General features: G+C 41.5%; 1 pseudogene; it reads left to right on the forward strand.

Moving 5' to 3' along the window:
- The first annotated feature begins 1,654 nt into the window (after nt 1–1,654).
- Nucleotides 1,655–2,542, forward strand: LOC129536854 (large ribosomal subunit protein eL6 pseudogene; annotated as a pseudogene).
- Nucleotides 2,543–13,818: the final 11,276 nt, after the last annotated feature.

Here is a 13,818-nt window from a genome sequence, read left to right on the forward strand (position 1 = left end):
TAAGGGGGTGTTGGATTAATGGTTGGTTTGCTAATTAAACTCCTTTCAAAAATTTAAAGTACATTTGTAAATGTAATGTATTTAATTTTCTTTGAAAATACATCAATTGTGTGATAAATAAACCTCAAATAATAAGCTTTATAAATCAAATAACAACTTATAAATATGGCAAAATCAAGTTATCTTAAACTTTCTAATATGGTTTATGAATTTAGCACAATTTTCTCTTATCTAAAATCACAAAGCCAATGCTCATTATGCATTTTAAAATCAAGGTGCCTTCTTGATGGTCCAGTGGTTAAGACTTCACCTTCCAATGCAGGAGGTGCGGTTTCAAACCTTGGTTGGGGGCCTAAGATCCCCCATGCCTCTCTGCCAAAAAACCAGGACATAAACAACAGAAACAATATTGTAACAAATTCAACAAAGACTTTAAAAATGGCCCACATAAAAAAAAAAATCTTGAAAATAATGTAATTATAAGGCAAATCTGTTAGTCTGTTTGTCTTTTAATATAACAAATTCTCTTCCTTATTTTAAGTATAGGAAAACCTTGTTTTATTGTGCTTCACTTTAAAGTGAAGCTTGCGGACACTAAGTTTTTTTACAAATTGAAGGTTTGTGGTGCTTTCCTCAGGTGCCGCTAAGGTGCTAGGTCCTTTCTTCTGAGGAAGCTAAGGACATATTGGGATTGGCCCTCACTCTCTCCAGGGAACTAGCCCCGAACCTGGCAGCCCCAACCTAGCACTCGCCTGCACTTTGGTGTCTGTCTCTCCATGATGATAAGATTACCGTCCTCATTAAAGCGCTTGGCCAATGTCAGCAATGGGAACATCACCTGCAATGTGGGATTGGTGGACCTGCCCCAGCCACTGGTGCTGTGCCAGCAGAGATCTTGCCCTCTCCATCACCGTTGCCCCAGTTTTTTATAAACATATAAGAGAATTTAAGCCTCATTAATCAGGGGAATACAACATGGACACAGTATGATATCACTAGTCCCCCATCAGAATAGGTAAAGTGAAAAAGATGGAAAACACTCAGAGAAGATGAGGATGTGCAGAAGCTGGAATCTTCATATACTGCTGGGGACAGATAGACCACAAGCACTGTGGGAAACAGCCTGGCCTTCCCTATGAGCTGGCAATTCAACTCCTTGAAAATAAATAAACCACAGCTATAGGGTCGCGGAGAGTCGGACACGACTGAGCGACTGAACTGAACTGAACTGATATACCGCAACATGGATGACTCTCGCAGACAGAATGCAGAGCATGAAACAATCTATGCTGTATAATTCCACTTAAATACAACTGAAAAGAGTCTTCATAACTATCTACGGTATTTAAGGATTCATGAATAAGCTGAAAAGCTATAATGAAATACAAAGAATAGTTATCATAGGAGTCAGGGTAATGGTTATTTTTGGGGGGAAAGATAGACATAGGAAAAATGAGGGTGACTTCTAAGGTCCAAGCAATATTCCATTTCTCAGACTGTCTGGTGGTTACATGGATGTTTGATGATAAACTGTTTAGCAGCACATTCATGCTGTGTGTATGCTCTAGTAAGTGCACTCTATTTGATAACTAAGAAAATTAAGAATTAAATTTGAAGATTCCTTATAGACCGGAAGCCAGGACCTTAGTTCTCTTTCCCATCTTGCAAGATGGCGGGTGAAAAGGCTGAGAAGCCAGATACTAAGAAAAACCTGAAGCCAAGAAGGCTGATGCTGGCAACAAGGCTAAAAAGGTGGAAAAAGTGAAGCAAGTGAAGAAGGGGAAGCCCCACTGCAGCCGAAATCCTGTCCTGGTCAGAGGAATTGGCAGATATTCCCGATCAGCCATGTACTCCAGAAAGGCCCTGTACGAGAGAAAGTATTCAGCAGCTAAATCCAAGGTCGAAAAGAAAAAGAAGGTTCGGGTTCTTGCTACTGTCACAAAACCAGTTGGTGGTGACAAGAATGGTGGTACCCGAGTGGTCAAACTTCGCAAAATGCCTAGGTATTACCCTACTGAAGATGTGCCTCAGAAACTGTTGAGTCACGGCAAAAAACCCTTCAGTAAGCATGTGAGGAAGCAGCATGCCAGCATCACTCCTGGGACCATTCTGATCATCCTCACTGGGCACCACAGAGGCAAGAGGGTCGTTTTCTTGAAGCAGCTGGGCAGTGGCTTGCTACTTGTGACCGGGCCTCTATCTCTCAATCGAGTTCCTCTGCGTAGAACACACCAGAAATTTGTCATTGCCACCTCCATCAAAATCGATATCAGTGGTGTGAAAATCCCAGAACATCTCACTGACACTTATTTTAAGAAGAAGAAGCTTCGTAAACCCAGACACCAGGAGGGTGAGATCTTCGACACAGAGAGAGAGAAATAGAAGATCACAGAGCAGCGCAAGGTTGATCAGAAAACTGTGGACTCACAAATTCTGTAAAGAATCAAAGCTGTCCCTCAGCTCCAGGGCTACCTCCGCTCTGTTTGCTCTCACAAATGGAATTTATCCTCACAAAGTAGTATTCTGAACTTCTTGCAAAGAACCTAATTAAATAACTTGTCCATTAAAAAAAAAAAAATTTGAAGCCAAGAGAGAAGAATCTGAAGAGTCTGATGATGACATAGGCCTTGGTCTTTTTTTTTTAATTGGAATATAACTGCTTTATAATTTTGTTGCTTTCTGCTGTATGACAATGTGAATCAGCTATATGTATATATACATTGCCTTCCTCTTGAGCCTCCTTCCCACCCCCCACGCCCCCATCCAAGCCCTCTAGGTCATCACAGAGCAATGAGCTGAGCTCCCTGTGCTATACAGCAGCTTCCCACTAGAACTTCGGTCTTTTTTATTAAACCTCTATAGTAACACATTTAATAAAAAGCTGAGCTCTTTGCTGGAGAAAAAAAAAAGATCATGGCATCATGTGTCAAGCAAGTCTATCAATGCCATTTTCCAACAGCATTTGCTCACTTAATGTCTCTTAATGTGACATTTATGTGTTACATTATTTATTTATTTTTATTACTATTGTATTCATTATGGTGATCTGTGACCAGTGATCTTTGATGTTACTACTACCACTTATTGAAGGTTCACATGATCGTTAGCAATACATTTTTAGCAATAAATTATTTTAAAATTAAAGTATGTGCATTATTTTTTAGACTTCATGCTACTGCACAGTTAACAGACTACAGCATAGTATAAATGTAACTTTTATATGCACTAAGAAACCCAAAAATTCGTGTTTGCTTTACTGCAATACCCACTTTGTTGTGGTGGTCTGGAACCAAACCTGAAGTATCTCTGAGCTGTGCCTATACTTAAAATACTTGATAGCTATAGACTATTCCAAAATTTAACTCAAAATAGTAATAAATCAGAGTTTGGTTAATTTTACCATCTCTATACTTAACTCTAAATCTCTTCAGACATTTACCCATGAATGAGGAAATTATTTCCTCCCAAGTAATTTGTCATTGCCCTGTTGGATAGCTGAGGTTGTGTGTAGACTTGACACTTTGGGTGGGATAAGAATATTTATCACTGTTCAGTTGAATTCAGTTCAGTCACTCAGTCCTGTCCAACTCTTTGCAACCCCATGAATCACAGCACGCCAGGCCTCCCTGTCCATCACCAACTCCGGAGTTCACTCAAACTCATGTCCATTGAGTTGGTGATGCCATCCAGCCATCTCATCCTCTGTCGTCCCCTTCTCTTCCTGCCCCCAATCCCTCCCAGCGTCAGAGTCTTTTCCAGTGAGTCAACTCTTCACATGAGGTGGCCAAAGTATTGGAGTTTCAGCTTTAGCATCAGTCCTTCCAATGAACACCCAGGACTCATCTCCTTTAGAATGGACTGGTTGGAACTCCTTGCAGTCACTGTAGACCTTGTCAAATGACAAATTAAACAATTTAGTGATGAGTTTAATTCCCTTTATTCAAGGAAAAAAAATCCATGGGTTGGGGGCATACTGTGCCTCACAAACAGTGGAACACCTTTCCTGAGGTGTTTTGGTTAATGGTGAGTTTTGCAAAGCTTTACAAGTTCCAACGTGGAAAGAAGGCATGGTTGATTAGGACTGTATATCTGACCTTATTTAGAAAGATCAAGGAACAAGGAAATTAGTTCAGAGTCCACAGCTGGTCCAATATGTGGAACTGTCTGATTTGATACATGATGTTTCTGATCACATGAAACATTTACAGAAACAGGAAAGTTTGCTGATGTAACACTCCAGACAGGAGCCGCTCCATCTTGAGTCTGGAAGTTTATTTCAACAACGTCTAGGATGAGTTTTCTCACAATAATGGAGCACTAGTCTTACTCAGTTCAGTTCAGTTCAGTCGCTCAGTCATGTCCGACTCTTTGTGACACCATGAACAGCAGCATGCCAGGCCTCCCTGTCCATCACCAACTCCCGGAGTCCACCCAAACCCATGTCCATCGAGTTGGTGATGCCATCCCACCACCCCATCCTCTGTCGTCCCCTTATCCTCCTGCCCTCAATCTTTCCCAGCATCAGGGTCTTTTCAAATGAGTCAACTCTTTGCATCAGGTAGCCAAAGTATTGGAGTTTCAGCTTCAACATCAGTCCTTCCAATGAACACCCAGGACTGATCTGATCTCCTTTAGGATGGACTGGTTGGATCTCCTTGCAGTCCAAGGGACTCTTGAGAGTCTTCTCCAACACCACAGTTCAAAAGCATCAATTCTTCGGCGATCAGCTTTCTTCACAGTCCAACTCTCACATCCATACATGACCACTGGAAAAACCATAGCCTTGACTAGATGGACCTTTGTTGACAAAGTAATGTCTCTTCCTTTTACTATGCTGTCTAGGTTGGTCATAAATTTCCTTCCAAGGAGTAAGCGTCTTTTAATTTCATGGCTGCAGTCACCATCTGCAGTGATTTTGGAGCCCAGAAAAATAAAGTCAGCCACTGTTTCCACTGTTTCCGCATGCCATGATCTTAGTTTTCTGAATGTTGAGCTTTAAGCCAACTTTTTCACTCTCCTCTTTCAGTTTCATCAAGAAGCTCTTTAGTTCTTCTACACTTTCTGCCATAAGCATGGTGTCATCTGCATATCTGAGGTTATTGATATTTCTCCTGGCAATCTTGATTCCAGCTTGTGCTTCCTCCAGCCCAGGGTTTCTCATGGTGTACTCTGCATATAAGTTAAATAAGCAGGGTAACAAATATACAGCCTTGACTTACTCTTTTTCTTATTTGGAACCAATCTGTTGTTCCATGTCGAGTTCTAACTGTTGCTTCCTGACCTGCATACAGGTTTCTCAAGAGGCAGGTCAGGTGATCTGGTATTCCCATCTTTTTCAGAATTTTCCACAGTTTATTGTGATCCACACAGTCAAAGGCTCTGGCATAGTCATACCAGAAGTCTCTTTACTGTCCCTATGCCAGATAAGGGGATCTCAAACAAACCACTGACCTAGGATCAGAGTGTATGAGCCCTAATTTTCACATATGATTTAACCCCGCAATCCTCATCCACATTGCTTCACTAACTGTTTGGATCCAATGGGTCATATCTAATTACATTCTAGGCTGAAGGCTTTTTATATTCTTCCTATCTGTACTGCTATAAGTCTTACAGTATTTAAATGACATCCGTTTGGATCCTGTAAAATCTATGTCTGTCTGATTCAAAGGTCAGAATTCTAACATCATTCTTGTGATAATAGATAACAGTTTTTTAAAAGGCAAATAAAACAGGATAAGTACAAAGTTTAAAAGTCACTGCAATAAATAATCACTAGCAATCAACCAGGTTTAGTTCAACCGTGTGAGCTGCCCTGGTGGCTCAGGTAAAGAATCTGCCTGCCAATGCAGAAGACATGAATTCAATCCCTGGGTCAGGGAGATCACCTGGTGAAGAAAATGGCAACCCACTCCAGTATTCTTGCCTGGGAAATGTCATGGACCTAGAGGCCTGGAAAGCTACAACATATAGGGTCACAGAGAGTCAGACACAACTGAGCGACTAAACAAATTCAATCATAGAGTCCTCTTTTCTTTCTTCCTTCCTCCCATCTTCTGCAAATCACCACAATCATATATTATCACTTCACTTGTAAATTGTGAATGACCGATGTGTGGCTTTATTGATTCTAGCATAAGACAGTTTTATAGTAAAACTTTTCCATAGTGGTCTAATGTTTAACTCATGTGCCCCAAATATAAAATGACAATTTTCATAAATTGTCATTTGACAATACAATCACTTCACAGAGGCCTTAACAAATGCTATTTTGAAAATGCTGATTTTTTTCTCCCTCATCACACTATAGCCACTAGAGCAAGTTGAAGAGCAATCATTGCAAAAAAGAGGGATAACACTTGCTACAAAATTATCTGAATTCCACAAAATCACTCTACTTCTGCTGAATGGTCTAACTTGGAACATTCTAAAACTTTTGATATTTGCTACTTAGTGTGTGTCTACATTCAAGACAAAAATAAATGAACAAGTACCAAGTGAATTTTAGTAAATATTAGTATATAAGCTCAAAAATAAGCAATCATGCTTACTTTGACAGTTTTTAAATTAAATTCTTGGACCAGTACAAAGATATCTGTGATTTTAATATGCATACCTATAATACAGTGATATTCTCTGCTAAAACTATTTCTAGTCCTTATGATGAAGTTAATTTTTTCTGGGTTTGAAGCAAAGTGCATTGTGAGTAAGAAATAAGAAATACTGGCCTAAAATTAATTACATGGGAACTTCTTATTATTTCCGCTTTCTGGCAACTTTTCATCTCAAATATAGAACTTTGGGTAATTTCCCAGAAGTTTTTCCTTGTCTGTTTAATACATGATCATATACATATACACACAGATATATATGTACATGCACACATCCATATAAACACTTATAAATGTTGAATCCCTAAATGTTTAATCGGCTAGAGATCGGTTCTGTGCGGGGAACTGATCTCAGAATTTGGAAATAAAGATAGAAATAACTTCCCTCTCTAAATGTGGGTGAGTCATTGTAGAAGTAACCCTACCCAAGAAATGGTTTGCTAGTGTCACCCTGAAGTGTCATAAGCAACTCCTCAGTTTTGTTTGGGCAAGGCTATTCCCCAAGAAGGAAAGACAGACCTGTGAGGTGTGTACCTTACATGCATGCACTTGCACTGCAACAAGTGTGGTATGGGAGGATCATGACAGAGGGGTGACAGGTAACATGGAGCCTAGGAGAAGGTAGCCAAAGAAGAGAGCCATGCCAGATGGTCTGCTGCCCTAACCCAAGAGAGAGGCTGTTCTGGCCCTAAGGGTTACTACTGATCCTCAGGACCCCAAAGTCCTAGTGTGGAGAGAGAAGTTCACTGATTTGTTGGTTTGGTGCTAAACCTGTCCTCTCTATAAACAACTCTCTGATCAATAGTAGGGGCTCTGGAGTTCTTGGTCTCACCCAGATAAATAAGTCCTATGAAAATACCCTAAGTGTAAGTAAGTGTTAGTCACTCAGTCGTGCTCGACTCTGCGACCCCATGGACTGCAGCTCACCAGGCTCCCCTGTCCATGAGGTTTTCCAGGCAATGATGCTGGAGTGGGTTGCCATTTCCTTCTCCAGGGGATCTTCCCAACCAAGAGATCAAACCCAGGTCTCCTGCACTGCAGGCAGATTCTTTACTGACTGAGCTACAAGGGAATACCCTAGATAGCTTTTATACCCAGAAGCAGTCTCTCCTGTAAATGGGGTTCTTGGTTTACAGATCAGTTTCCCACCACAGTTTGATCTTCTTGAGTAATGGTTGGAATTAGATGTAAGGACCAGCAAAGCTAAAATACAGAATTAGCTAAGGGACTGTTTACCATCAGAGCCCAGTAGTAGAGTTCAGCCTGAGGCAAATGGCCAACTCACTTCCCTGCTGACTTTTCTTTAGCTATACTTTGCTATGAATCTGGTGAATGTAGAATTCAAAATCAGTAGGTTCTGATCTTTCAGTGGAATACAACTAATTTTTATGAAAGTGGAAAGAAAAGTTCAGATAGGAAAGAAGTTGGTGCTTTGTGGCAAATGAAAACAGGGAACTGGTGAGTTTTGTTGAGGCTTTGGGAATAACTGGCTTCTATTCACAGCAGAGACAAAACAAAGATCAGTAGCATTTAATGTTGCATGTTATTCCTAACAGAGCATTTTGTAGCCTATTGTCATGTGAAACACATGGTCCCTGCAGCCAGCTTGTTTAGGACTGAATCTTGGCTCCAACACTTGCCAACTGTGCAACCTTGGGCAAGCAACTTAATTTCTCTGTGCCTTGGTTTCCTTATCTCTAAAATGAATTGTTGTAAAGATTAACTGAGATGGTGTACACAAAATGATTAAAATTGTATCTGACATATAGTAAGATATTTTTATAATCTAATGATTGTGGAGTAGCTTATTTCTCATGAATTAGATGGAGAAGAAAGCCAACCAACAGGTTGGTAAGAAGCTGGTATAAAGAATGGAAGAAATGGTTAGCTAAACTCTTAAGTCTGTAATCTTTTCTGACTAGTAAAGATCACAGACTACTTTTTTTTTAATTAGAGGAAAAGTTCTTTACAATGTTGTGTTGGTTTCTCCCAGCAACATAAGTCAGCTATAAGTAAACATATGTCCCCACCCTGTTGAACCTCCCTCCCAGCCACCCTTCTAGGTTGTCACAGAGGACTGGTAGAGCTCTCTATGTTATACAGCAATTTCCCACCATCTATTTTACATATGGTAATGTGTACATTCCAATGCTACTCTCTCAATTCATCGCACCCTCTTCTTCCCTCACTGGGGCACAGACTTTTGACCCCAATCACACAGGATTTATTTCCATTAAACAGGAAATGCTTACATAGTACCTGTTAGGTGCCAGACACTGGTCTATGTGCCTTACAAATACAAAGAATTGATGCTTTTAAATTGTGGTGCTGAAGAAGACTCTTGAGAGTCCCTTGGACTACAAGGAGATCAAACCAGTCAGTACTAAAGGAAATTAACCCTGAATATTCATTGGAAGGACTGATGCTAAAGTTGAAGCTCCAATATTTTGGCCACTGATGCAAAGAGTCAACTCACTTGGGGGAAAAAAAAAAGAAACCTGATGCTGGGAAAGATCAGGTAAGAGGGTGGTAGAGGATGAGATGGTTAGATAGCAACACCAACTCAGTGAACATGAATTTGAGCAGCTCTGGGAGACAGAGGAGCCTGGCATGCTGCAGTCCATAGGGACACAAAGAGTTGAACGTGACTTTGGGACTGAACAACAACAAAATTTGATGTTATGAACAGGCCCATTCTATAGATGAGGAACCAAGTGGGAGGAGAATAGGGTTTCAATCAGATTCCAGAGACATGTGGGATGCTGCCAATCCCTGTTTTCAGACAGGATTGCAACTGCCGAGAAAGTAGACTAAAGAAGCTGGAGCCCAGCACCAACAAATAGTTCTGGTATAAAACATTTTCTTATCTGTTTGCCTTGTTTATTTTTTTCCTTCATCAAGTTGGGATAAGAGAAGTTATGGCTTTGAGATGAATTGGGCTTAAAAGGTGCAGAATTTAATTTTCTTATTAAAAGCATAAAGCTGGGAGAAATAAACACCAGGCCTGGTCACCAGGCCACTGCCCTGCCCAGCTTTGTAGCAAAGCTGTTAACTGACTTTCAGTTGGCACAACAAAGGTCCTTTTGCTCAGTGTCTTTCAGTTCAGTTCAGTCGCTCAGTCGTGTCTGACTCTCCGCAACCCCATGAATCATAGCACGCCAGGCCTCCCTGTCCATCACCAACTCCCGGAGTTCACTCAAACTCACGTCCACAGAGTCGGTGATGCCATCCAGCCATCTCATTCTCTGTTGTCCCCTTCTCCTCCCGCCCCCAACCTTTCCCAGCATCAGAGTCTTTTCCAGTGAGTCAACTCGTCACATGAGGTGGCCAAAGTATTGCAGTTTCAGCTTTAGCATCAGTCCTTCCAATGAACAACCAGGATTGATCTCCTTTAGAATGGACTGGTTGGATCTCCTTGCACTCCAAGGGACTCTCAACAGTCTTCTCCAACACCACAGCTCAAAAGCATCAATTCTTCGGCGATCAGCTTTCTTCACAGTCCAACTCTCACATCCATATATGACCACGGGGAAAACCATTGCCTTGACTAGACAGACCTTGGTTGGCAGTGTCTTTAGAGCCAATATAATAAGGCAGAGCAGTTCAGAAGCAAAGAAAAGTTTAATTCTTTGATCAAGAGCAGAGAGGTGTAGACCCTTACTGTAGAGTGAAGTTCTCCTCTATAGTCTATGAGCAAAACTGCTTTATAGGGTTCTCAGAAGTCAGTAGTCATGTATGGATGTGAGAGTTGGACCATAAAGAAGGCTGAGCACTTCAAACTGTGGTGCTGGAGAAGACTCTTGAGAGTCCCTTGGACAGCAAGGAGATCAAACCAATCAATGCTAAAGGAAATCAACCCTGAATATTCATTGGAAGAATTGATGCTGAAACTGAAGCTCCAATAGTATGGCCACCTGAAGCGAAGAGCCAACTCACTGGAAAAGACCCTGATGCTGGGAAAGATTGAGGACAGGAGAAGGGAGCAACAGAGGATGCAATGGTTTGATGGCATCACCGACTCCATGGACATAAGTTTGAGCAGGCTCCAGGAAATAGTGAAGGACAGGGAAGCCTGGCGTGTTGCAGTCCATGGGGTCACAAAGAGTCAGACATGATTTAGCAACTGAACAACAAGAACAACAGCAGCAGGGAGCGGGTGGAGTGTCCGCAGAGCAGCGCAGCTGTACTGAGGCTCTGGATCACAGTGCTGGGGGCAGCATCTCTGCACCTAGCCCACTGCTGCCATCTTGATTTGCAGGCTCATGTGCAGCTCTTCTCCACGTGGTCCACAGAGCTGAGGTGTCAGTCACAGCCATTCCACACGAATAACTTGGGTCTGAAGTGGCTGCTGCAAGGCCTCGCAATGGGCACCATATGAACAGGTGAAACAAGACAGACTCAAAGGAAAAGAAAAAGTTAGACCTTATTACCCAGATTCTTTTTTACTTTCTCAGGAATTGTTAATAGGCTTCACCAGTGCCAAAACAGTTAACATAAGTGTTTACTCTCAGTTACATCAGCCAAAGTAAGGGCTGCAAGCACTTACTATACTTGACATTTTGTGCTGGTAGTGAGTATGTAGGGTTTCCATGATAGCTCAGTGGTAAGAATCCCCCTACCAATGCAGGAGATGCAGGTTTGATTCCTGGGTTGGAAGGAACCCTTGGAGGAGGAAATGGCAACCCACTCCAGTATCCTTGCCTGGGAAATCCCATGGACAGAGAAGCCTAATGGGCTACAGTACAGGCGGTCACAAAGAGTTAGATGCAACTGAACATGCAGTGAGTATATAGGAATTAAATTCGGTTGTGAAGAAGGCTGATCGCCAAAGAATTGATGCTTTTGAACTGTAGTGTTGGAGAAGACTCTTGAGAGTCCCTTGGACTGCAAGGAGATCCAACCAGTCCATTCTAGGGGAGATCAATCCTGGGTGTTCATTGGAAGGACTGATGCTAAAGCTGAAACTCCAATACTTTGGCCACCTCATGCGGTACGAGTTGACTCACTGGAAAAGACTCTGATGCTGGGAATGGTTGGGGGCGGGAGGAGAAGGGGACGATAGAGAATGAAATGGCTGGATGGCATCACCGACTCTGTGGACATGAGTTTGAGTGAACTCCGGGAGTTGGTGATGGACAGGGAGGCCTGGCGTGCTGTGATTCATGGGGTCGCGGAGAGTCGGACGACTGAGCGACTGAACTGAACTGAACTGACTGAATTCCTGATTAGCCTGTTTAGTTCAGTTCAATTCAGTCACTCAGTCGTGTCCGACTCTTTGTGACCCCATGAACCACAGCACCCCAGGCCTCCCTGTCCATCACCAACTCCCGGAGTTCACTCAAGCTCATGTCCATAGAGTCGGTGATGCCATCCAGCCATCTCATTCTCTGTCATCCCCGTCTCCTCCTACCCCCAATCCTTCCTAGCATCAGACTCTTTTCCAGTGAGTCAATTCGTCGCATGAGGTGACCAAAGTATTGGAGTTTCAGCTTTAGCATAAGTCCTTCCAATGATTAGCCTGTAGTATGCTTCATTTTATTACTGGCCTTGCAGGGTTTCTTCTCCTTTTATAACTTTTGCGGCTACAGAGTTTAGTAAGTTCAGTGTTGGTTTGTTAATAAGAAATGGAAGCAGGGGACTTCTCCAGGTAATGAAAATTCCATATTCCTTTTACCTCTGTTAGAGTAAGTCTAACCTGTAACAGAATTAGAGGACAGGGACTACGTATATTTGTCTCAATCTTCTTAGCACCTAACACAATACCTGGCATGCACGTGCTTATTCCATTCAACTGAATCTTGGAGTGAAACAGAAATGTGCTAAGTTAAATTCTCTGCTCATAGGAAATACACTGAATCTTAGCTGAAATTCTAACAGCAATCATCTTTGGGTAGTGAGATTCTTGTGCTTTTTTATTTCCTTCCTCATCCTTTTGCTACTTTCCAAAACCACCACTGTAGACTACAACAGATGACTGCTTATAGGAAAGAGTTCCCTTCTCCTTATCTCACTCATTTCTCATATGTGGGTTTTATTTTTACAAAATTGGTAATTTTGCAAAAATTTTATGGGCACAGATAGTCAAATAGTTCTACGAAGAGCAAACGAAGACACTCTTTAGATTCTTTTAGTCAATTATTGTGGTATTTACTTCTACATATCTAAACAACATGCTCATGTTGTTTGTTTTTTATTTTTGAATCGCCCATTGGTTACTCTGTGGGGTGATCAGACTAACCTGTTTCACCACTCTTACACCAGTGCCAGGTACATTTCAATCACCCCATCCTTGCAGAAATTTGGCCAGATTGATGTTCAGTGTTGGCATTAAGCTAACTTGGTAAATATTTTTGATTCTGTGAACATTTTATTTTCTATCCAGTTAATAATTACTTTTATTGGCTTAGTTTTTTATATTTTACCACTAAATTGACCTTCTTCCCTTCATCCTCCTTACCCCATCATTTTATAAACCACTTCTCAGTACATTCAAGTATCTTAGATATTCTCTGATTTCATCTTCTAAAGCCTCTGGGCTTGCTCCAATCTGGGCTGGCTTCTTGAGGCCTGCTGCACAGCCTGGGATTCCTCTTCACTGGCCTCTTAGGACTTCCTTTGCCTTTTTTCCACGTTGGACCCGCTGTTGCCTGGATCTTTATGCCTTCCTCTTTGTTGATTAATTCTCTCATTTTAGAGTATCTTTCTAACAAAAGGTCTATGGGAGACAATACTTTTGAGAATTTCTATGTGAAAATACCTTTACTTCATGTTCATCTTTAATTAATACTGGCTGGGGTTCCATTCTGGAACCCCAGAATGGAAATTGCTTTCTTTCTGAAATTTTAAGGCATAACTCCCTTCTCTCATGACTTCTATCATTACTATAAAGGAACCTGATGCCACTCCTGACCCTTTACAAGAATCATGTTTCCCTCTCTGGAAGTCTATAGGATCTTGTCCTTATCTTCACTGTTCCTGACTTTCACTCTAATATGCCCCAGTGCCAGAGCCAGGGTCTGCTTTCACCCATTGTGCTTGGTGCTCCCCATCAATCTGGAAATTCATGTCCTTTATTTTTAGAAATCTTACTAAATTTTTCCTTGAAAAATTTTGATTGTATACATCACTATTTGTGTGCCCTCTTTCTAGAATTTCAAGTATTTGGAAGTCACATTTTTATGGTTTTCTTTTCTGCATTCCATTTCTT

The sequence above is a fragment of the Moschus berezovskii genome, chromosome 6 (assembly GCF_049115385.1).
Source record: "Moschus berezovskii isolate FMDL1 chromosome 6, NW_MosBer_1.0, whole genome shotgun sequence".
Lineage (NCBI taxonomy): Eukaryota > Metazoa > Chordata > Mammalia > Artiodactyla > Moschidae > Moschus > Moschus berezovskii.